Consider the following 25,755-nt stretch of genomic DNA (forward strand, 5'->3'; position numbering starts at 1 on the left):
TAAATTCTTAAGATGCTTGTTTATATTGAGGAGTTAGTCTCATGCACTAGTTAGCCTCAATATCATAGTCTTTTTTTTTTTTTTGCACAATGGAATGCTTTGTGCATAATTGCTTTTTTTATTCCATAGATCTTAACTAATATTTGGGTTAAAGTGTGAACACCTCAAAACTTTGACAAGCAATTGAATCTAAACGAAGGCTGAAGCAATCCCATTTTTGTCTGTAATGCACGGGTCAATCATCCATCATCTGGATTATCTCTTTGAATTACTTGCTAACTCACCCTGCTCTTTAAGAAAGGTTTAGTGAAAGCGGTTAGAGATGTGAAACACAGAACATTTGAGCAAAGTCCATGTTTATAAATAACAAATAGGAGAACTAGTAGACCATAATGAGAAGACAGGAAAGAAAAGGTTACATATTAAATTGAAAAATATCTAACATTTAAGGCAGCAACAGTAAAGCCTGCTTCTCCATAGAATATTTGTCATAGATATAACAGAGTCTCAATTTTTGCTTGACATTTGTATAATTCTCTCAACTGCTATAAAAAAGTCACCTAAATAGAGAATCTGGATATTTTATCAAGTAATGGAATGAATAGAATAAAGCATTGCCCTCACTTTCACATAATGCTTCACCAGTTGAGTTTCTTAATGAAACTTTATTATTTTTGTTTTTCATTTTGAAGGGGAGCCTAAATTAATAGCTACTACATTAAAAAATGGCATTTTGACTGACCGGAGTGATAAGAAGTCATTTGTTTAACTGTTTGTTATGCTTTTAGGTAGGACCATATCTATACCCTCCCAGATATGTAGAAATGTTTCCTAGATGTATTGACTACAAGGAATTGCATTTTATAGCCTTCCTATATTAATAGGACGTCTCAAGGGGGCAGTGAGAAGAAATTTTTATGGCCTGTCTAAATCTCTCCCTGTAACTTGGGTTTACTTCTTTCATGTTCTCCTGGTCATTATTTTGATGTAATAACTTTCACCTACTTAGACAGGTGACCTTTACCGTAATATATTATGTGTTATCTATTAGTATAGTTAAAAGCTCACAGTTCAGGAATAATGCCAGTGTGGATAGACTTAAACAATAAGGGAGAAATAGATACATTTTCAACTATTGGTAAACTATTTTCTGTTTCTTTCTGTATCTCCTTAAACAATTTGATTTTACAAGTACTATGTCACATTCTTTACAGTGAGGCAATTTTTCTGGTTCTTTGACTTTACAAGGTATGTGAGACAAGCTTATTCTCCCATAGTAGCTCTGGTCCTAGCACAAGGAGAAGTTTGTAAGGGAAGTTTCACCAACAACAGTTCATTGTTTATTCCTGAGCCACAGATGAGTACTTATGTGGGAAACCAGCATTGGCAGGTAAAGATGAGTAAGAAGACTGATAGGGAGTCAATTTTGTAATGTTCAGAAGCAATTCTCAGGGACTTTCTTAACAAAATTAGATACTTTCTTATAGAGGAGTAAAGCTTGAAGACTGACTGTAAATCTCCAGAAGGAGAAAGAAATACCTGAAAGTTCTCACAGTCCAGATGCACACCCAAGAATATGACAGATACGTTATAGTAGCCTTATACTGCTGTGTAATTCGGAATGCCTTGATGTTTCCACTTTTTCTTTTTGCACTCATTTTCTATGGCAGTATAGGAGGTTCTTGGTTTTTCAAATTAGTACCCTGAGTTCTGGTCTTGCCTCATGCAGTGTATCTACCCTCATCCTTGCTACCTCTTACCCATGCTAGTACATTCATGTAACTACAATGGGAATATTTCAAACAACAAGTGATTAGCAATATAACTTAGCAAATAGTGTCAGTTCTCTATATATCATTATGTGGTTGAAACACTGGTTTGGAGGACTTTTATCGATAGTAAGACATGTTCATTGCATGCATGTTGTTGGTGGGGTGGGGCTAAGAATAAGTGGTTGGAATTATACTGTAACTCCTGTTTAACTCCTTAAACATAGTGGATATAAGAAAAATGACTTAAAGATAAATCCCCAGATGATAATAAAAATTGCCTCAAGGTTAGGTAGGATAATAAAAAGGCTATTTATTTACTGTCTTCTTTATTTTCAAATATGCTGTAACATGATCATGTTGCTTTTATAATTTTATAATGTAAATCATTTTAGTAAGAATTACTTCTCAGTCACCTATCCACATGAGGAGAAAACAGAGGAGGAGGCAATTAATTCTGCCAGAATAAATCAGATTGAAAATGAGCCTCTGAATGAGTTACTCAAACATGGAAAGAATATTAGAAGAAAAGAGAGAAACAAGAGGGAAAATGCCAAGTCTGGAAGCACCAGTGTCCATGGTGGAGTCAGCTGTGGTACCTGAGGCAGTGCTGAGCAGTGTCAGGGGCTCAGCTGAGCTGGGAGAAAGAGCTGGGTTGCCAGATCTCAGATTAGCTGATTGAAGCCAAAAGGGAAAGAAATGGTGAAGTTTTTAATGACTTACTGCCATGATATAAGCCAGAGTGGATATTGGAGGAAGTCCCGACTCCTCCTGTCCACTTTCCCCCACGGTGTTGCACATGGGCAGGAGCTCCAGTGTTACGGCAGTTGTCTCATTGTTGAAGGAGCCCAGGACAAAAGGGCCAGAGGTCTTATGGCCCCACTGGGGAAAAATGTCTTCAAGACTTCTCCTTTCTACCTATCCCAAGAGGAGGCCTACACAGAGATGCCTGAAGATGACCTCTGCCAAGGCCTCCAATAAAGACATCTAGAAATGAAACACACGGGCCAGGAATGCAAATATGCAGAGCAGTATGGGCCAGAAGGGCCTGAGTCCTTGACTGCACTTTACTTGGGAACTGTAGAGCCCTGGCTGTATACCGTATCTAATGTAGAGAGGGTACCTTTTCCCCATGAGACCTGCCAGGTAAGGATTTTTTAATAATATATGGTTAGGACTGAAAAATTAAACATTTTCCAGGAGTTGAACTTCTTAAGTTGAGCTCAAACCCTGAAGGCTATCTTTGGAATCTGGGGTCTCTAAGATTCTTTAATTAGGGGAGTGATAAAAAAGAAAAAAAAGTATATCTTAGATAAATGTTGTGCACTGTGGAGAAGAGACAGGAAAGAGTTAAGGGCAGACACAGGAACACTACTTCTATGTTCAGATTTGGGCATGGTGAACTTATTTCCAAAAGCATAAAATAGTGTATAAAGAAACTAAGAGAAAATGAACGACTTGATGAGAATTAAAATGTCCCTTTCTTCTGTATCTCTGAACTAATTTAAATTCATTTTAAAGTTTTGCTTATAATCACTGATATACCATTAGTACAGTTAAATCTTTCCAGCTGTCTATAAAATATTTTACTCATTAAGGAAAGTATAGATGAAGTTGAATTTATACTATCTTAATTATGAATCATGTTATTCATTTTCAAAACTAGGTTCCATGGACTAATTTTATAAAAAAAGAAACACATGAAAAATTGCTTCAAGGCTTTCTTGACTAAGTTTGCATTTCTCAAGACATTTCTCAAGAGCAAGCTCAATAATTTGAAAGCCATCTGTTCTATAGACTAAAATAATACAGTCAAAGCAAGGAATTGAGAAAAAAAAAAAAAAACTAGTATTCTAGTATTCTCCCCATAGAGAAGAGAAAAGAGAAAAAGTGGAATTCCACTGGAAATGTTGAGAACTCTAACTTATGACAAAGAATCCATCTGGAGAGACATTTACAACACACATGTCTACAACCACAGACGTTAATCAATATATCATTTCCAGGTTGTGTTTAATATAAGAAGTAACTTGCACTCTCTTTGACCTAATATGTTTATTTCACCAATGTCAAGAAGCATTGCGTTTAAAATACACTCGTTAGCAAAAAACTTTTATCACGTGAGTCAAATAATTTTGAAAACCATATGTAAAGTTAGAGTACCTGTATTTGCAAACTTTACAATTTAATTATTTTCCTATTGTTAATGAGAAATTACTTTTTAGAATAAAATAGGCCTAAAACAATGAAAACCTTTAAGAAAAATCATGATCATATGTTATAAAAGAATGAGTGGCTTTCAAGAATAAAGTGCAAAATATTGTTAGACAGAGACTTCTTAGAAGATTCAAACATCTTTCAACACCCTCACTTTGCTTGCACAGTGAGCCATTAATCATTAATTTCTCAGCTGTACTGCAGCTAAGAAAGTCCAGTTATTTAAGAGAATGCTTCTCCATTCAATGAAAGAAGATTGTAAATGCAGCTGTAAGACCAATAACAAAATTCTTCTTGCATCAAAAGGGCTGCACAGACACACTAAATGTTTTGCTCTTTAAATAACAAGTTGCCTAAAATGAGACGTTCTCTTTTCACTAAACATCTGTGTGGACACAGAAAATTCATTCATTTATTTAACAAGTTATTTATTCAGTTGCTCTCTTGTAGTATTCTAGGCCTCATGAATGTAGCGATGAGCTAGATAAACCTGCTTGGGGCCTGTACTATCATGTAGGGGTAGAGATTGATCACTGATATGTAATTATATAAATATAATAAATTCAAAATTAATAAGTATGAGGAAGACATTAGATAGTGTGGAAGGAAAATAAAATACAATCTCAGGACCCCAAACTCACTATGCAGAAGGGAAAAGTTAGGCTTGGAAAGTGAGTCATACAAGAAACTGCCTTTCCTTTTGTTACTAAACAGTCAGCTGCAAGACAGTCTTTCAGGGGGCTTCTCTTAAAATGAAAACAGTTGATCTTCATAAGTACAGGACAAAAACAAGACTGGAAATTATCTTTCTGCCCACCCTGAGACAAATGCAGATTGAGTAAGAAATGAATGCGTAATTGACTATTTTCCTACTACTTCCTTTCACATGTAACTGTATGAATTCAGTGATTGCTAATGAAAGCATGACAGGAATGTGATGACAAATAGCACTACCTTCCCTCTTTTTTTCCCCCATTTCCTTCCTGCCTGTTTTTTTGTCCCCTTTAAACACTGAAGGCCTCAAAATCCTTTTTGGAAAAAGTATGGGACACAGATCCTGTACCTGAACTCAGGTCCAGCTGCTCATCGATTGAAAAGCTGAATACACAAGGGATGAGGTATCGTAGAAGGAAAGGAGCTTTATTCAAATGCCAGCAGTTGAGGAGATGGTCAGGCTCATGCATACAAAAACCATCTCAAATGACTGAGGGGTGTTTAAAAGGGAAAATGGTTTGAGAAACATGCGGGAGTGGTACAGGGTGCAGGTCTGCATGTTTTGTTTTGAGGGTTATCTTGAATTTTTGTCCACCTGGAGTGCAGGATGGTGCCACGTTTGTTGTGGCCAAGTAGATTAATGATCTTGAGGTAGTCTCCAGGTTGGGGAGAGTTCTGAAGCTTGGTATCCATGACTAATTTATGCCAAAATTAGCTTCTGAAATTTTAAGCAAGCATGTAGTTAGATATGAATGCATGATGTAAGGGAGTGTCTGGTAGGAAAACGAAGGACACAACATTTCGAAGTACATTTCATGGTTATATTCTAGAACTAGAAAAAAATAGATTAAAATGCATTTTAAAGCTAAAATACTTGGTTACAACTCTACTGTGGCTTGTGTCTCCTTTTCCTGGGTGTATTCTCAACCTGGACAAAAAAATAAAATAGCAAAACAGAAACAAAAACCTCTACATTGCTTAAGACCTCTTTCAGTTACTGTTTTTGGTTTACAATAGAAATAGTGTGTTGCTGAATGGAAGGGAAGGGTGTAAGAGGCTGCTTTGTAGTGGCTGGCCCAGAAAGGTTTCTGAGGAAATGACAAATTCTAAAGATACTTTAAAAATTGAAGGGGCACGGGAAATTTCACCACAAAATGTGACTCCCTGATATAATAAGAAATTTGAATTAAAAACTTGAGAGATCAAATAAACTGGAAGAGACTCTTCATCTGTCTACATAAAGATGGTGTAACCAAGTCACAGGGCCAGACAGGGCTCAGCTCCCTCCCTGATTGGATGTACCCCCAGTTCTTGCATTCCCTTTGCCCCAAGAATGAGGAAGGGGACTTGGAGGCATGGTGAGCTTACTGTTCAAGTCAAGGAGTTTAGCAGAGAGCAATTTATTAGGCTGAGAAAAAGAGAGAAGTAGAGAGAGTTCCCATGCTGCCATGGGAGGGGAATCTGGAGGGGATATCCACACAGGTAGAGAGGAAGAGACAGTGCCCACATTGCCATGGGAGGGGATCCCGAGAAGGCGTCTACACAGGTAAGGGGCAGTGGGGCTTTAATATTGGAGTTATTTCCACCCCATTCATGTTCTTGTCCAATGGGAGGAGTTCTTTTAAACTTCCTCTGCAGTGATTGATCTTTGACTTTGATTTTGGATTGGCTCTTCTTCTGGTCCACAACAGAGCCCCTTCCTCCCAGAGCTTTTGGCAGGCTTTTTAAACAAAGGAGCACACCTGGAATTTTACCTAGCCAGGGTGCGGGAAAGTCAAAGAACTCTAGGTTCCCGGATGGGGAGGTGAATGGAGGCATGGAGCTGGGAAGCCCTTGCCTTTGAAACCATGCCCCTTGTGGACTTGGTCTTCCTTAGCACAGTCCCTCGATAGGACTGACCCACCAAGTAGAACAATTGTCCTTGTTCTCCTCCCTGTTCTTATTACCCATTATTGGAAAGAAGACCAAGAATGTAACTGCACCAGAATGGACCTGATAGGGTTTGGCTGTGTCCCCACCCAAATCTCATCTTGAATTATAGTTCCCATAATTCCCATATGTCATGGGAGGGACCCAGTGGGAGGTAATCGAATCATGGGGTGGATCTTTCCCATGCTGTTATGATAGTGAATATGTCTCACAAGATCTGATGGTTTTATAAAGAGGAGTTCTCCTACACAAGCACTCTCTTTTCTGCTGCCATGTAAGATGTGATTTGCTCCTCCTGGCTTTCTGCCATGATTGTGAGGCCTCACCAGCCACATGGAGCTGAGAGCATTAAACCTCTTTTTTTTTTTTTTGTCTTTTATTTTTTATTGCATACATCAATATTGAACAGAAGAAAAAGAACCCCTAATGTTAAAACTGAATTACATGTTATCTTCTGATTCTTTTCAATATAGACCTAAGTTTTCACACATATATCAGCAAACATAATTTATGCTTATTAACATTTTTGAATCTCACACTTTGTATACAATTTTACACATATTATTTAATGGCTCTATAACATTCTATGATAGCACTAGCAATACACCCAAATTTACTTATCCATTTCCCAGTCGTTGGACTTCTTTCCTTATAAATTACCCAATCTCCACTATGTCTTTATTAGCAGCATGAAAAATGACTACTACAGGGGCCCTTTCTTTTTCTTTGTTTTATAAAATGTGAAATGTCTCCAAGGATCATTTAAATTCCAAAGAGAACTATTTACAAGTTCATTTCTGTTCCCCAATCCAACCATTCTCCCTGGTAATCATTTATTGGCCCTCAATAGAATTCCTCTTCTCCTGGTCCCATAACCTATTTTGTTGGGTTCCAAGTCCTTGGTCTTTCTGTAACCTCAATATGTATATAAGCTTCTGGACACTATTGGGATACAGAAAAAAACACCATGATTCTCCCTGTGCACACAGTTAAATAAATTTATATGTCTTTTCATATTAATCTGCTTTATTGTGAGCTGATATTTCAGCAAAACTACAGATGGCCAAGGGCCTTGTCCCCCACAAAATAGACGTCATAATCAAAAAGGAAATAATTGATAATAGATTTTAGAGGTGACATGTAGGTTTCTGGCTTTAGTAATTGGGTAGAGGGTTGAGTAATATATTGAAAAATTTATGAAGCAAAGTAGATTTAAAAGAAGATACTAAGTGGGGTTGTGGACACAGAATTTGAAAAGTCCTATTCTTAACATTTGCAAAGCCTGTGGCAAGAGTATAAATGGAAATTCACATGCCACATTTCTAAATATCTAAAAGTCAAATGTTAAGCTAAAAAAAAAGCTTGTTTAAAAAGTCCTATAATGCTATCTTAAAAAAATGTCTTATTCAGAGAAAATTTCTATTTCTTGCCTTTTTAATCTTTTTCCTTTCCTGTGCTATACTTTTGTACTTGTTAGTTACTGGCACAGTGTTGAATGGTACTCGCTGAATTATGTAAATGATTGAAAATAAAATATAATTCTCTTCAATGTGTGTGCAACTTGAATGTACCTTTATCAAAAATGTAAATTAACAGGAATGGAAAAATTATTAACTATATTTTTAAAGTTAATTTTCTAAAACAATCAAAATTGTTAAAATTAAAATTAAATATAAAGTACCCGAAATAAACATACAATTTTAAAATAAAATTACAAAAATAAAAGTTTTAAGAAATGTATTTAGATATTATTAGATATTTTTATAAAAGCAAACTTTTGCATTTATATGACACTGTATTCATCTAGTTCTCAGTAAAATTGGTATCCTGTTTCATGCAAATTGTTTTTATCTACATATTGATAATTCCTTGAATGTTGCCAATACTACACTAATTCCTCAGAACCTTCAGAAAGGTATTTGAAGGTTCTGAGAAATTAGCGTAGTATTCCTCAGAAAAAAGAAAAAAGATACTTTGTAATACAGGGAAATGCTATTCTTTTAGATATTCTGAGGTGGGATTTTACAAGATAATTATATCATTTTTTTCTTTCAGCTAACTGCTTTTGCAGCTCAATTTTTTTTTTTTTTCCCAAAGCAGTGTCTGTCTCTCACTATAACAGAAGAATATTCCTACACAGTTGCCTTTTGTTTTGAAGATACGGAACAGGATAGGAAGAGATGAAATTACTCTGGAACTTTACAGTGTTAGGAATGCAGATGTTTAACGTTATAGGTTGTGCTATATATAGCACTAAGCAGCCAATCTCAAATGACAGAGGCACTATTGCGTTTTTTGGTACCGTGTGTGTGTCTGAGCAGGGGGGTAAGGAGAGAGAAGAGGGAGTAGGAGAGATGTGGGATGTTTTAAAGAGATGTGGGATGTTTTAAAGGCTAAGGAAAAAGGGTTTTCTGGTCTGGATGTAAATATTGTATTAAGTTTTTAATATCTATGGAATATCTGGCTAGAACTTTCTAGAAGGAATTAGCCCTTAGAGCTCTAGATTAGGAACACATATTTAGGAGCCACCAATGTACAGGCAACAACTGAGGGTTTATGTAAAAATAAAATCATTGAGAACTTACAGAATAACAATAGAAGAACAGAAAGGTATGAAGAAACAGAAAACTCCAAAATTTTAGAGGGCCAGAGAATTAAGAACTGACAAAAGAGTAGTGAAAGACTTAATAGAGAGATGCCAGCAAAATCTACAGAGAAGTTGATAAGGATGAGAGAGCTGCAAGAAGAAAATAATTAGAATGCATCTGTTATTTAAATCTTATACCTATGAGTTTACCTTTGATACTGGGGTGCAACATTTTAAATAACTTTAGGCGTGAGGAAATCTGTTGTAAGAGCCATGCAGAGAAGAATAAATTATTAATCAAAAAGGTTTCTGATGAATGTGTCAGGATGAGTGGAAGAAGATAAAATCCTTATTTTTTCCTTACTTCAATAAAAAAAATCTAGTAACATAAAGAAATAATTTGACCTGATGACATAAAGGATATATAACCACATTATAGCAATCTAGTGCATCCTAAGAAGAGAAGCACTTATTCCCATTAACTTGCAGCCAGTTAGGCAACTCATGCTACCAAAATACTGTTAACTGGAGAATGACAAGGTTTAGACTTTTGGAAAGGAGAACTTTAGTTCTCATAAAGTGTTGCAGCCTGCAATGTGGCCGTTCAGACCAGAGTGGGAATAGCATAGCCTCTGGCCAGAATAGGAAAACAGACACTTTGAGGGAACAGCAAAGGGAACAGAAATTTATGTTGAGTGGGGTGGCCAAATACGCTTATTTAATAAGCCACAGGAGGAGTCATGAATACTTTTGAAAGGAGAAATCACACATGCACAGATCTTCATGCTTCTTTGCATGTTGCATGTACATAAAATAGTATCATTAGCATGACCCCAGGGTAGAGTGTTTGGCTCTCTGATGTCAAAAAGTGAAACAGAGGATGTGAAAATCCTCACTGTACATCCTCTAGAGACTGGCCAGAACTACTCCGTGGTAGGTAGTCTCTTATCAGGAAGGAATGTGGGATAATTGTTGCTCTGAAACCACGAAAGGAAGAGACAGTCACAAGGTTGCTTGAAACTGGGGAGTCTTTTGAAAGAACCGGTTTCTGTTCAGTCCTTAGGGAAGAAGGCCTAATGGCTAGTCAGAGAGTATGAGGAGGTGTGTTCAACCTCTCATCCTGTCATGTCCAGCAGCTCAGCTTCCAAGGTTACTCTGGGGTTTCCCTGGCCAAGAGACTGTCTGCTCAGTCAGTTGTGGTGGGGGGGTTAGAATTTTATTTTTATTAATAAAAGCCAAAAGATTAGTTTTATCTAAACCACTTAGATTATTACATTCTCCATTACATATTCTCAATGAAAGTGCCATTACATCTATTGACCTCACATTATCTACAAAAAAGGTATAATTACTGTATGACTAAATAACAAAATAGATTGTTAGTTTCATATATTAAGCCACATCATTTTGGGTTCAGATTTGGTTTTAAACTGGTCAGGTATAAAGACACAACTAGCAAAATTAAAGTCTGTTGTATTATTTTGCAAAATTGGTTGGAAGTTACTGTGATAGCAAATATGTTCTTAAGACTCAGATGTTCGAAACTCAAATTCTTTTTAATAGCGCTCATAGCAAAATTAATGTTGCAAATGACATTCAAAATTTTATTAATAAAATATGAAAATTAATATTCCAAAGATACATATGTATCTTTTACATATATGCATATTATATATATACATACACATATAATATTAATGTTAGATTCCTAACCTTAAGACACATTCTTTAATTCTGTTTTTTTTTTTTAATTCTGGAAATAATTGGCTTTGCTATACCTCAATTTTCTAACTCTAAGCAAAAAAATTTACTGTCTTGGATACAGTGATTTTGAGAACTAAATTTATGATACATCTTATATCAAATTTTCAGAATCAAAGTTTAATCTTCAAGAATACAGTTTTTAATGGTGGTAAATGTAATCATCATGAGTATGGTTGAATTTTGCCATGCAACACTGGTCACTTGTATAAGCACCAAAATTGAATGGCCAGACCCTCAAAAGTTCCTATATATACAAAATTGGTTTAAAAAAATCCATACTCCTTAGGTAAGAGACTTTCTCACAAAATGACATTTCCTATTTGTGTTTTAGCTAAAAATAGAGAAAGAATTATCTTAGTAGTTTCATAAAAGGGTTTTTGTTTCTTATACTGTCATAGAAATCAAATGGGAATTAAAAGAAAAACAACAAAATCCATGTTCATATCTTGCTGCATTTGAAATTTCAACATTTATCTTTTATCTGTCGTTTCCACTTTTATTTATCAAACCTGCCTATAACTTCACTATTAAGTTTATTTCTGATAGCAACAAGTGCTGATTGCTCACCTTGTCAACTTCCAGTTTTAATAATATGTTTAAAATTTGTAAGATTCCACTTGAAATATATTAGTCTCTCAGTAAATAATCGCTTTGGTTATCAATCGTCCCATCTATTTGTTAAGAATCCCTCTCTCCTTATTCCCTCTCCTCCAGCAACTATTGTTTATGTAAACATTTACTTATGTATTCAGTGTATGTTAATTTAATAGAACATATGATTATGCAAAAATTGGAGAACATTAACTCATGGGTATGAAAATGATCCCCAAAGGATTTAAAGTACCTTCACCAGATCAGAATCTTTATGCAGAATTCAGTGATAGACGTCTCAATCATTAATCCACATTTGCTTTTTCAGTTACTCATTCAATCAACAAACAGAAAACCTACATCTTCTATGATATCAAACAGGTATACAATACTCAAGGTGAAATTGCTTGAAGGATGGAGAATACTTGCCGAAAACATCTCTGTCTCAAATTCAGATCATGTAAACATACTTGGCTATGGAGGTATCCAAGAATCAGACACAACCTTTATTTTTTTAAAAGAAAATACAGGAGTCAAGGTAGAATTTCAGTTTTGTCTATGTCAAAAAAGGAATGTGCTTTTATCAGTGAAATTTTAACATTTTAAAACACTTGATCTCTCCAAATAATTAGACTTATAATAACAAAGAAACTGTATGCCTCTTTATTGTTAGAAAAAACAAAATTACAGAAGGACTGGCTTATTCTAATTTAATTAAATTTTATATTAATATTGGCCTATATCCTTATTTTTCTAGGACAATTCATGAGTTTTCCATTTCAACTTACTTAATTTCACCAAGAAGGTAGTGTCACAAGCCCTTGAAATTATTATTATTTTTTTTGAAATTATTTTGACTGAAATGTATCTTCTTTGACTACATGTTAGATGAAATATTTGTTAGAAAATTGAGAATTTATTTTTAATTTCACATTAATTAAAAGACTGTATAATGGAAATGTAACACTCTGAATTAAATAAACTGGATGTATAAAGAAACTGAACCTATATAAGTTATAGTATAGTTATTAAAACATATCATAATTTCAACAAAGATAATGAGAATAGGTCTACAGATGACAGTTGTTGACAGGTGCCTACAAATTCTGCAAGCCAGAATGTTTATAATACAATTCCATTATTGGGTATATACAAAGACAATTAAATAACTACGTTAAAGAAATATCTTTACTCCCATGTTCGTACATAACATGCTATACATAGTAAATGTATACAATTTGTATTTGTCAAAATTAATTTTTTGTTTTTGTAATAAAGCTTATGGCCAAATGGCATCTGAATTAGCCTGAGGGGAGAGAGAAAAGCTAAATGTAAAACATTAAGGGGCATGTAAGTTCACCTTTACAGATTCATTCTAAACTTCAGAAATTGAAGTTTGGAAGAAATTCTGAAGATCTGCATTGAGAGTGAAGATCAGAATTTGGGAGTTAATTAGTGATAGCTGCATAGTAAATTTAGAAAGCAAACAAAAATAGTTAACTCCAGTAAAAAAAAGTAAAACAAATAAAATATGGTCATTTGGTTTGTTTTAAAAATTATAACCAGTTGATATGTGGATGCTGATAATTGATTCAACAAAAAATTGTAACATAGTTATATTAGGAGAATATAAGGAAGGAAGTATGCTTGCATTTGGGGTTAGTGATAAGGAATGAAATTTCAATAAACAGCAGTCAAAACAAGTCATTTTAAAAAGTAAGAGTAGATTTCTAGTAGGAATGTGACTGAGTAAATCAACAACAGTCTCTCTTCCTCCTCCTGGAAGTTACTCAAAACGGAAAACTGTCGCAACTCCACATTCAGCAAAATGAGGAGACACTATAATCCCCAGGTTTTGTAATAGCGGTAAAGGCTGCCAGCAGAGCTGAAATTAGGCAGAAGCTGTGCAGGAGGAAATGGAGCTGAGAAGCTATGGAGAGAAATCACAGCATTGAGAGGGACCAGAAACAGTGCATCCCAGAAGTAGTACTAACACAAAGAAAGCATGTGGAAAACGAAGGACTCTCTGGGAGGTACAAAATCTGTCTGTACTTTGTTTTCTAACGTAAAGATGAAAACTGGGGTGAACTGAGCTGTCACAGATGCTTCTCAGGAAACATGATTTTGAGAGCTTGCGGATGTGAGTGTATAATAAAATCATCCTGTCAAACTATCATTTGGCAAATGTAAGGAAAAGAAAAAAAAATGAAGAAACAGGAAGAAGCGTTTGTGAGAACAGATATTATAGAAACCCCAAGAAGGAATATAGAGCAGGGAAATAAGGTACTTGAACAAAATAAAATAGCATGTGTAAAGTATTACAATTTTTAATGAAGAAAATAATAGCTAAAAAGAAATTAACCAGATTTATAATCCTTTTCTTTTTTTTCCAGAATGGATTAGTTCTGGTAGAGATAGCTCTGTTTTGGATCATCAATTGTTTATGTTACGGCATGAACCAAGTCTCCTTATCTAAACCATAAGGTTTTTGAGGGCACGAATTGTTTTTCAAAAATCACGCTAGTGCTCTGAGATAGAATTATATACGTAACTATGTATATGTGTGTACATGTGTCTATGCATGTGTGTACATATGTATGCATATACACATGTGTGCATATATATACACACAGACACACACGTATATATAAATGTATATATGTCAGGCAAGTCTCATATTAATTTATAAATTGAATTCATAGACCAAAACGTAAATCAGAATTCTGAACTGATAGGTTTTTCTTCCCCTTTAAGCAGTTTAAAGATGGTATTCCACTGTTTTTGGTCTCTATAGTTTGTAATACAAAGTTAGTTTGTGATTGTGTGTTTTTGAGACAGTAAAATCAGCTCTTTGGTTTCATGTTTCTTCTTTGCCAGCACGAAGGCTGGTAAAATAGCATTCTTATCAAAGTGCTAAGGTCTTAATAAATGTAAATTTAAAATGATTCCCAGATTGTGTTTAAGTTTTTAGAAGAATAATGCAAAAAATGTTGGTGTTAACTAACAAAAGTGACTCTAATTCTTATTCCTCGTACATTTTTCTCAGGCTGCTTTCAATAATTTCTCCTTATCTTGCATTTTAAGCAGTTCGACTATAATGTGCCTGGACATGGCTTCTTTATCACATCTTTCTAAATTCTGTGAATTTATGTCATTCACCAAATTTGATACATTTTATACATTTCAAAAATATTGTTCTCTATTCTCACTCTTTCTGGAAGATCAATTATATATATTGTAGGTATTTTGATAGGCTGAGTTTTAAGAATTGTTTGTTCTTCCTGGTTTTCAGATTAGATCATTTATCTGGATCTATCTGCATTTTCACTACATCTTTCTCAGTCATCTCCATTCTGCTATTGAGCTTGTCCAGTGAATTTTTTGTCTAAAATGTTATTTATGTTAGTTCTAGGATTTTCATTAGGTTTTAAAAATTTCTACCTCTCTGCTCTGGTTTTTATATTTTTATTTATTTTATATATTTGAATATATTTATAATAGCTGCTTTAAATCCTTAGATGCTCATTTCAATGTCTGGGTTATCATGAGGTTTATTCTTATTTTTTGTCTCTTCTCTTGGGAATCAAACATGTATTTTTGGTTCTTCATATATCAGGTAATTTTGTATTATTGCAATGTGGAGATGACTTAGTTTTATTGTTATAAAGAGTTGTTGCTGTTATGGCTGCAGTAATTACTGTGTTTTAAGTTATTTGGGCTCAAATGCAAACTTTGTCTATAGCAAATTATGTTTCAGTGCAATCTCTGGTTATTTAATATGTAGTAGGAGAAATCTTAATGATTAACTTATATCAGAAGTTAAAACACTGAAAGCAATCCAGGAAAATTAACTTTCTTAAAGAGTTTGTTTATAAATGATTCGTGTATTTTCGCCACATTTTGATTTTGAAAAAATAAAGACATTTATTTGAGAACACATATGCAGGAAAGCTTTTTACTCAAAGACTTGGTTTTGAATTACTCTACTATAGAACTTCTTTTGCTGTTCATTGAACAACTTTAGTATCAATGACAAAAATGTTTTTCATGCATTTTCAAAATTCAATTAATGTTGGATGAATATATATATATATATGTTCTCTGAGTTTAACAGATAGTAATCCTTTATCTTCTCTTGTTCTTGAGTCCAGTTGCTAGCAAAATCAACTTAAAAAATTTCAGTAACAGTTTTATGCACAATAATGTAGAAATTCTTTTCACTTGTTGAATCAACTGGTGGCATTTAGATGAGCCAAGGCAGATAATTACAACTCTTTGGTTTAAATACGTGTATAGACAGGGTCTTGCTCTGTCACCTAGGCTGGAGTGCAGTGGTGCAATCACAGCTCATGTCAGTCTTGGAATTCATGGGCTCAATGACCTTCCTGTCTCCACCTCCCAAATAGGTAGAACTACAAGCTTGAGCCACTGCACTCACTTTTGTATGAATAATCTTAGACATAAATTTCTTGGGAAAATAATTATTGACTGAATTAAAAATATGTAAAATTAATTAGGTAGATAACCTGTTGTTTCACTTTTGATTATCTTAAACCACCCAAAGAGTACATCAAAATACTCAATGTGCCAGACACAATATGGACTCGAAAATATAACCAAAGTAACAAAAGTGTTATCAACTTAAAAATTATGTCCAATTCTTAAGGAATAGAATAGTATTGAAACGAAATTGTCAATACAACATTTTAAACCAGTCATATTTCTACAACTAGACCTAGTATAGTTTTGACAGATGAGACAATTTTCTTTAGGTTTTGATTGTGCTTTAATGAACATGAACCATAATTAAGCAGAGTTCAAGTTTTCCTAAACAGTTTACAGCCAGAATGTTTCCTAGAATCATAGAGAAGAGTTGGAAGGCAATTTCAAGATTCTGGCAGAGTAAATGTGATAGAAGACTCAGGGAGGCAGCCATGCAAATTCAAAATGGTTGACAATAGGTTACTTTTCTGTCTTCAGAGTGTGGATTGTCTGTATCTAGGCAGTCATATATATATATTTGTGTGTGTGTGTGTGTGTGTGTGTGTGTGTAATTGTATTACACACATGTATTCATATATATGCACACATACATAAATGTATAACATATATATGTACATATATATATACACACATGTGCACATACTCTTAACAGTGTTTCCTTTTATAGGTTAAAAAAATCAAAGATTGTTTTAATTTTAAATTGTTTATAGTTATCTTTTGCCTGTTTACTTTTTCCCCCTATGCTTTGCCTACTGTTTCATTCATATTTAATATCAGAAGTTATTAATATAGAAAAAATATTTAAAAACATGTTACACAGTCAGAAATCACAGTGTATCAAAAGAAAACAGAACAATGAAGATTCTAAAAACAAAAGCTAAAAATGAGATAAAACAACTGAGAAGTCTACTGTTAATTACTTGATATAATTTTATTACCACAAAGAAAAAATAGCAAAAGCCAATGCAATTCTTTAAACTGGTGAAATAATAAATTATTAACTTCAAAGAAGAATACTAAAGCTAGTAAAGCAATAAACTCATAACTACTGAGAGATGTTTATAAACCTACAAGAGCAATATAAAATTCAGAATGAAAGTAAATTTAATTAACGAAACAGTCAAATGGTCTCCAAAATTAAGAATAAGGGAAGTGTGTGTGTGTGTGTGTGTGTGTGTGTGTGTGTGTGCTAAAACTGCTTCATAATGCGAAGAGTTAGTGCTCAGAGTTGAACTTGCAGTTAGTAAGGTCTTCAAGAAGCTGGGCTGGTAAGAGGGCTGAATTTTTCATGAGTGTGTGACAAGAATACTTCCAATGTTTATAGATGATGTCAAACAAATTATGTCAGCATAAACTGTCAAGTATTTCAATCTCAACCCTAGACAATCAAAGGCAAAAGAATAAATTTTAGTAAATGTAAATTATATAAAGCCAAGTCTATTATTTCTCTTTTTGCTAAGTTACTGTAAAAAATGATTAGGATGTCTAAAGCAAAAAAGCAAAAATGTTTATTTAGATTAATAGATAATGATATTTTTCCTTCATGATCTTCAATTCTCTAGGGGGTCATGAATTAACTTCCCTAATATTTCTCAGTTAATATTACATCTGCAGCATGTAATAGTGTTAAAATCATCTGGGAGTTGTCAGCAGGCCATAGGACAAATGCTCAGTAGTCCATTAGTAAGCCCTCTATTTTGTCCATTGAGACCCTGAGCCCTGCTTATATTATATAGTTTTTCATTGCATAGCATGTTTCTTGTGTGTTGGAAACTGCCTACCTATTAAAATTTCAACTAGTTGACTGGCTTGTTGTAACTATTAAGTCAAATTCTTCTTAGAAACATTCTAAACATGTTTATCTTTTTCTCAAAAGGTGTTAAATCACAGTCCCAAGTTTACAATAACTATGAAATCCTGCTGCTACTGCTGGTTCTTCTGTAACAGATTATCCCTGATATAATCCTTAGACTATAACTTCCATAAGTAGAAGCAACAAGGCTGCTTGGCTTGCCACTGTATTCTTAGCACTAAGCATAATAGTTCCTTAGCACATGGTTCCTAAATTTATCTCAGGACTAATAAAGAAGCAATTAGAAAAAAAAAGCCACATTTAAAAATATTAATATATATAGTTAATGCTGATTGAAAGTCAATACATATTTTACATATTTTTACTAGTAATATTATATATTTAGAAATACAATAGCATTTTCATTTAAAAATACTATGTTTATATTACTCCTACAAAAACTATTATACTGAAGATATTACCTCTTAATGCTTTAGTCCTTGGACTATGAGTGCTTGTTCTTTCTAATCCAATTCTCTGCTATTAACGGGCATGCAGGGCAGGGGGACTGATAACAGGATTGGTTTGGACTTCCTTCCTCCCATAATATAGTATGTTGAACGTGGGAAGAATAATTCAGTACTTTTATATTTGAAATTGAAAATAAGTCACAGCCTTTGGGCTGAGTGACCAACCTGGGAAAATAAAGCATGTAGAATATAGAAGAGAGGCTTAATCTGTTAAGGAGGAACATTGGATCCGTGATCCAGTATATGGTTATGTGTTTTTGAGCCAGTAAGATATGCTCTTTAGTTTCATATTTCTGCTTTGCCAACATAAAGTCTGGTAAAATAGCATCCTTGTCAAAGTGCTAGGATCTTAATAAATGTAAATCACAAACAATTGGCAGATTCTTTTCATGTTTTAATTCTTTTAAAGTTTTAAGAAGAATAAATGCAAGAAATGTTAGTGTTAACAATAGTGACTATAAGGCAAGTCCTTTGCTTGGCCTGACAGGTTCCATACTCAAAATACCCAAGCATATCAGCTCTGTGGGAAAAATGGAAGGATTTAGAAAACTAGATGAGATAAAAAGAATTGTTAAACAGATTTTACATATGGTTTACAAAAGTCCGTTCTAAATTTTTTGATGTACATCATTAGGTTGTATTTTTCCTTCTCTATCTTTCTCATTTGTTGCGTCAGACAATGTTCTGTCAAAACTTTTCAGAAGAACGTAATGTGTTCCCTTTCAATTTCATTTTCCTCACGTTTAAATATTTCATAATGAAAATCCTTCTGTTTTGTCATATCCATGAGACTTAATAAAATAATGTTTACCATGGTATAATGTTAAACCAACCTACTTTTCTTTTTCTTTTCACTTACTAATGCTTTAATCCTTGATAAACATGTGCCAAACACTCGTGTGTTTCACATTATTTTATAATACTTGGAGATGTTTCTTCCTTTGCTGAGTAAACAAGTCCCTTTAGACTTTTGAAAGGGATTTGGAGGCTGCTCATGATTCCTATCCTTAGGTGGATTTTCATTTTGTTTAAGAAACAAACACAGGATAAAATATGTTTATAAATACTTTGAGTTCCAGCAGCTATCTCTGCGGGCATCAGGGGTTGTGGGATAAAAGTTAGAGTACTTTGGCATGTTTCATAAAGTTTTTAAGCCTGGGTTCCCTAAATAACAGATTGAAACAATGCTTACTTATTAATACTTTATTGTGAATTATAATTCTGGTAGGTAAGAGAGATGGGAAAGGAAAAAATGGGAAAAAATAGAACACCAACTTAAGGTTGTATGTTTCCGAACAGGGCATATTCTCACAAAAACACCCAGGTAGTTAATAGTCACATGATTTAAGTTCAGGCTGAATAAATGAAATCCCTGCCTGTCAGAATGGGGAAGAATAAGTGAGTAGTTGGGATGTAGATTCTTTCCTGTCTCATTTCTCCCTAGTCAAAAATTTTCCTATAGACTGTTAACTTCCACCATTTCCAGATTCTGTTACTTTGGTTCTTTTAGGAAGTCTCTGGGGATGGTAGAGCTATAGTAACTCTTTCGGTTGGACCCATATACTGGAGCTGAGGTGGGTTTGATGGAGGTTTTGCTGAAGGTTAGTCTACGTCCCTGGGAAAGGCTAAGATAATTCATATTAAAAGATGAGGTGAAATTTATCACAGAACTGAATGTATAATTTTTAAAAAATGAGGTGAAAGCAGTGCTGGTCAGGGATTATGACTTGACTTTATATCTCTCCTGTTGTGTAGATCTGAAGGGGAAGCCAAGATCCAGGGAGCAGGTTGCCCTGACTAGATCCGGTGATCCTTGGAAACTGGATCTGGTATGGTATACACCCTGAACCTTTCAGATGAGCTTTTACCCTCTTACAAAAACTGTATCACAAGTGAAAACTGAATGTTCCTTCTCTGAGAAGGGCAATGTAAGTCCCATTCTTCAGAATGGCAGCCATTAAAATGACCTAAAAAAGAGTTTAAAGAGGTTGGTTGGCAAATGAACAGAGATTCAGTCCCCACCGCTGCATCTGGTCTTGAAACTTCTTTTTACTCACATTTGTCCTGCATTTCAAGCTGTCTGGCATGATGGCCTGAACCTATATTTAAGTCTTTGGGCCCATATGTTCCTTGTCCTTATCAGGTTATAGTTACTTCGTTTATCCAATCACAGTTATTACTTGGCAGGGAAACAGTAAGTGATGCCAACTGAGCCCTCATTGTTCTAGAGACATGCTACTCTCCCTGTAGCAGTTCCATGCTGACAAGGTCATTTATTCTAGTCATTCTAATTATATTGTCTAGTCATTCTACTGTTTTCTTGTGGGTACACTGGAATGTGACTCCAGCATGGCCAGGTGGTAGTCAAGTGTTCAGTTCAGTGCAGCTCTTACTGTGTCACTTCAATGATCTTTATCCCATGTATCAGAGTCTGTAATTTAGAAGATTCTAAGGTTGAATGGATTGGAAGAATAAATTCTGCAAATGAGTCTCTAAGAGTGATGGTGAGAGGGGCCAATCCTGCTTTCAACCTTGGTGACAGAGTTCTTGTATTTCAACTATTGCAGACACATGACCATATACTGGCCTTTGGTTCACAACAATGACACATTCTGACAGCATGCTCCAGATCCTCAAAGTTTTGTCCAAGTTGACATCTTAGTTGACTCTTCAGTATGCCATCCCACTATTCAATTGGCAGAACAGGCCAGCTCCTTCTGGATTATAGAACATGGTAATACAAGTGGATTTCATGTTTATGATCCCATTAACACACTCCTTTTGCCACAAAATGGCAAGACATGTGTGTATGTGTGCACATGCATAGAAGAAAAAAGAGAGCTATATTTTGAAAATGCCATTTCTGAATGTAGTCTGGATATGTAGGCAAATTTGAGAAATATTTTTGGAGTAAATAAAATCACCATCTTGGGATGAATTGGAAACAGAGCTGAGAGAGAAGCTAACGTTGGAGTGGACTCAAAGTACTGGTGTTGAGATATGAGACGGAGAGTTGACCTATTCACTGGGATTCAAAAAAAGACTACTCTGGGTGGCAGTACATATAAAGTTATCTTTTGTTGCTTCAAGATGTGGATAGGTTGAGTTTGAAATAGAAAAAAAAAAAGAGATGTCAAAGTAGTAATTGTGCATAGGTGTTCGGAGCTCAGAGAAGCGTCTGCACTAGAAATGTCAAATTCTGTATCGTTTGCATGCAGGTAAACCTCAGCATGCATAGACGAGCAAAAACGTACATATGAGAAGAAAGCCTTTCACTGAAGCCAGTGAAATTTCAACAGTTGGTTTCCTCTTAGAAGAATATGAGCCTGCAGAAAATACGGTGGTGGTAAAAATGATCAGAGTCAGGTAGAAAACCAGGTTATAAATGGAAAAAGAGTGAAAAGGAAGAAGATATCTCAAGAAGGTAGGACTAGTTATCTATGTTGAATGCTGAGATGTTAAGTAAGATTGAAACCTTTCCATTGGATTGAAAATAGAAGTCATTAAAAAGTTTAGGAGATTGTTCAGAGTAGAAATCAAATTGTAGTGAGTCAAAGAATGAATGTTCCTGGCATATACTAAGTGTTCAGTACATGATTATTTCCTCTCAGTTTTTTAAGATAAAAGATTACTTGACAATTTTTTGTTGCAAGTATTTTTACATTTAAGTCATTTGATTTTAATATTTAACTGCTGTGGAGTCTAGGATCTCATAATGACAGTGCAGATGATGAGACATTTTTAATGGCAGAAATAGAAGTTAAATTTTAAAAATTAATCTGTGATATGATTTCCCATTTAGACATTCTAGGAGAACACTAAACAGAATTTACTAAATATTTAGTAAATACTATTAGTATTACTACTACTATTATTAATACTAATAATGTTAGTGTTACTGGTAATATTAATACTAATGTTAGTATTGCTAATAGTAATAGTACTACTAATATTAATACTAATCATAGTATTACTACTAATATTAATAATATTGATGTTACTAAATGCTAAACATTTACTGTGTTCTAAGCATGGAGACAGAGTCTCTCCAAATTCACCTTTAATAACTCATCAGAAAAATAGAAATTTAAAATGCTAGCCAGTCATTAATCAATATTAATTAATCGTTGTTCCCTGCTATGGCAAAGTTCAAGTTCATTGGGAAGGGCACACTTGAGGCAAATGACAATGAATAAGCAAATAACTGCAACTATATAAAAGATAAAGTAGGAGCTGTGGGCATGTACCATAGGATCTATCTACTTTTAAGGATCACAGAAGTGAGTTACAATAGAAAATCCAAAATACTGTTAGAGAAAAGCAGTGGTAAAATTGCCAGCCCCAAGGTCTAAACCAGCCTGCTGATCTTGTCTGGGTCAGGATATATGGCATTATTCACAAGCTAGGAAGAGTGTGCACAGTTTAATTTTTGAATTCAGTGTTCCTTTCAGTTAAATCAGAAGGCATTGGGAGCTTTACTTCATAGTTACTTTCACCTTCTGTAGAAAAGTTTTCAGAAGAAGAAAGCATATGTAACATTCAACTATCATGCTTTGTAATTAGAAATAATCATCGTATGAAAGAATGTGTCAAGTTTTGATGTTATATTCCCTCCTCCAGTGTAAGCAATAGCAAAAAAAATTTTTTTTAAAAAGGTTACCATTTACTCTGTTTATGTGCCATGTTGTTTACAGATGTGATTATCTTTGGGATATTATTGTATTATGCTTTATATGACAAAGGTCATATCATAGTTTACAGTCATGCCAGATGTCTCAAAAAAACAAAACGATCATGTACATTGAATCACTGAACTGCTAAAGATATCAAATTATGTTTAGGCTGATTTTATGAGTAGATAAATGCTATGATAGTGGAATGGGAAAAACTTAAAAATAGTTTTTAAGGTTCTTAGTCATGAATTGTGACAGTTTTATTTACAACTGTAAACATTTATATTTAAAACTAAGCAAACTGGGCAACAGTTGTTTTTGCCCTAGGTATCAATGACGATAAATAATTTTTTTGTTACTAACATTCAAATAATATTTTGAAACCTTCATTAATCTTTTTCACTGATTAAATTCAATTCTGGAGAATATGTAAAACAGTATAACAAAAGCAATTTCTTTACTTTCACATTTTTGTGAACATGTTTTGGTGCCCTAATTAATAAGGTAACAACTTAGCATTTCTTCATGAAGAAGATATGGACAATGAGTAAATATTGGTATTATACATTTCATATTGTATTAGGTAACTTTAATATAATTACTCTCATGGAAGACTGAATTCGTTCAGAAAATTCCAGTGCAAATACTTCACAATGTTAATATGAAAAATAAACTTTTAAATTGATACATTATAATATGTATAACATATGTTTTAAAGTTTAAAAAGTAGTAATATTTTATGTTAATTATTTTCATCTAAGAGTCAGTGATTTTTTTTTTTTTTTGTGGGGGATGGAGCTTTGCTCTTGTTACCCAAGCCAGAGTGCAATGGCACGATCTTGGCTCATCGCAACCTCCGCCTCCTGGGTTCAGGAAATTCTCCTGCCTCAGCTTCCTGAATAGGTGGGATTACAGGCATGCGCCACCATGCCCAGCTGATTTTTTGTATTTTTAGTAGAGACGGGGTTTCACCATGTTGACCAGGATGGTCTCAATCTCTTGACCTCGTGATCCACCTGCCTCAGCCTCCCAAAGTGCGGGGATTACAGGCGTGAGCCAGAGTCAGTGAATTTTTAGAGTATTTTGTTTCTTGCTTTATGGTCTTAATTTGTTATACTATATCATAAAAAGTTTTTTAAAAGATAAATCTTCCTGTATGTGAAAAGTAAATCTAGATATATCAAATGGTATTACTTATGTATCCTGATTTATATTATAGAAGAGTATAACAGTGCCTTGTTAAATTATACAAAATAAGGCAGTATCACTAGATGTGATGTACGTGGTTAAATATTTTACTTTATAGTATCTGATTAACTGTATGTATCAATTCATCAACAAAATGATTCAATAAAAATTCTAGGCTACTCTGATTAATTTCTAGCATTTGCTTATGAAGAGTTTATTACTAAGATTCTGTTTCCATGTAAAAATGAATTGGAAAATATTATATAAATATTTTTTATTATTTTGTCTACCTTTCTATTTTTTGAATCATGTACAGTTATAGCACATACTAGGATTTCAATTAATTTTTGTTAAATGGTCAGTGTCCAGATAATTGAAGTAAAACATGTGTTCCTTTTGTGTTTACTTAAATATTTGCCTAAGAACATATTTTCATGTCATGGGAGGAACTAAATGTAATCAAGTAAGAAACAAAGCAGTCACTCAAAGTTGAGGCATTTGCAAAGCTGTCTCAGGGAAGGAGCTTACATTAGAAATTATTATAATAAAAATAACATGCATTAAGCTTTTACTAGATGCTACACATTCTTGTAAACACCTGTATATACATGTAAGATCTGATTTAATACTTATAATAGCTTTATGAATTGAGAATTATTTATAATCACCATTTTGTAAGTAAACTAAGGTGGAGTTTCAGTACAGAAATGACAGAATTACTTATGTCATTAACTGTCCTGTAGATAGCAGTATTAAATTCTGAAAAAAATTTAAAAAGAGCTGCTGAAGAGTTCCTAATTCCTAATTAGCCGAAAACTAGAGGAAGTTTGACTCTTGAAGGGAGGAATTTGAATATCATTGAATGAGATTCATGTTCTTCAAGATTTTGACCTGAGGCCACTCTGCAGTTCATACCATGTGGGGTAGCTGGCACTCAAGTACAGAATTGCATTCTTCTTCCCTTGAAGTATCGAAGGATGGAGCTCAGGACTGGCAGAGGATAGAAACTGAGGAAATAAATAAACAAAAGGAGCCACAAGAGAAATATCCTATCATCCGCTTAAACTCCTTCCAAATTCTTGTCTAACTTCTGAAGAAACACATGAACAGACTCTAAGATCTTACAAAAAGCAAGAGCTTGAAAAACAGAAGAACTAAGGAATATTTCAGTTTGCTGTTTCCAAGGAGAGACAGTATTTTGAGTTACAAGACCTGCTAAGTCAGAAGGGATTGGTAAATACCTCAAGCTCTACCAGATATTCAAGAAAGCATGAAATGGGCCTGGCATGGTGGCTCATGCCCATAATTTCAGCACTTTGGGAGGCTGAGGTGGGAAGATAATCTGAGCTCAGGAGTTCAAGACTAGCCTGGGCAATTGGCAAAAACCCTGCCTCTACAAAAAATACAAAAAATGTTAGCCAGGCATGGTGGCATGCACCTGTCATCCCAGCTGGTGCTTGGCAGCTGAGGTGGGAGAACTGCTTAAACCCAGGAGGCA

The 25,755-nt window shown here is 34.3% G+C and overlaps 1 long non-coding RNA gene across 1 annotated transcript in view; it reads left to right on the top strand.

The window, feature by feature from the left end:
• The first annotated feature begins 13,409 nt into the window (after window positions 1-13,409).
• LOC141581454 (uncharacterized) overlaps window positions 13,410-25,755 on the top strand; it is a 33,540-nt gene continuing 21,194 nt past the window's right edge. Inside the window, exon 1 of the long non-coding RNA XR_012514094.1 lies at window positions 13,410-13,604. This is a non-coding gene — a long non-coding RNA (uncharacterized LOC141581454). The remainder of the gene's footprint in view (window positions 13,605-25,755) is intronic.

The sequence above is a fragment of the Saimiri boliviensis genome, chromosome 15 (genome assembly GCF_048565385.1).
Source record: "Saimiri boliviensis isolate mSaiBol1 chromosome 15, mSaiBol1.pri, whole genome shotgun sequence".
In the NCBI taxonomy this organism is placed as follows: Eukaryota; Metazoa; Chordata; class Mammalia; order Primates; family Cebidae; genus Saimiri; species Saimiri boliviensis.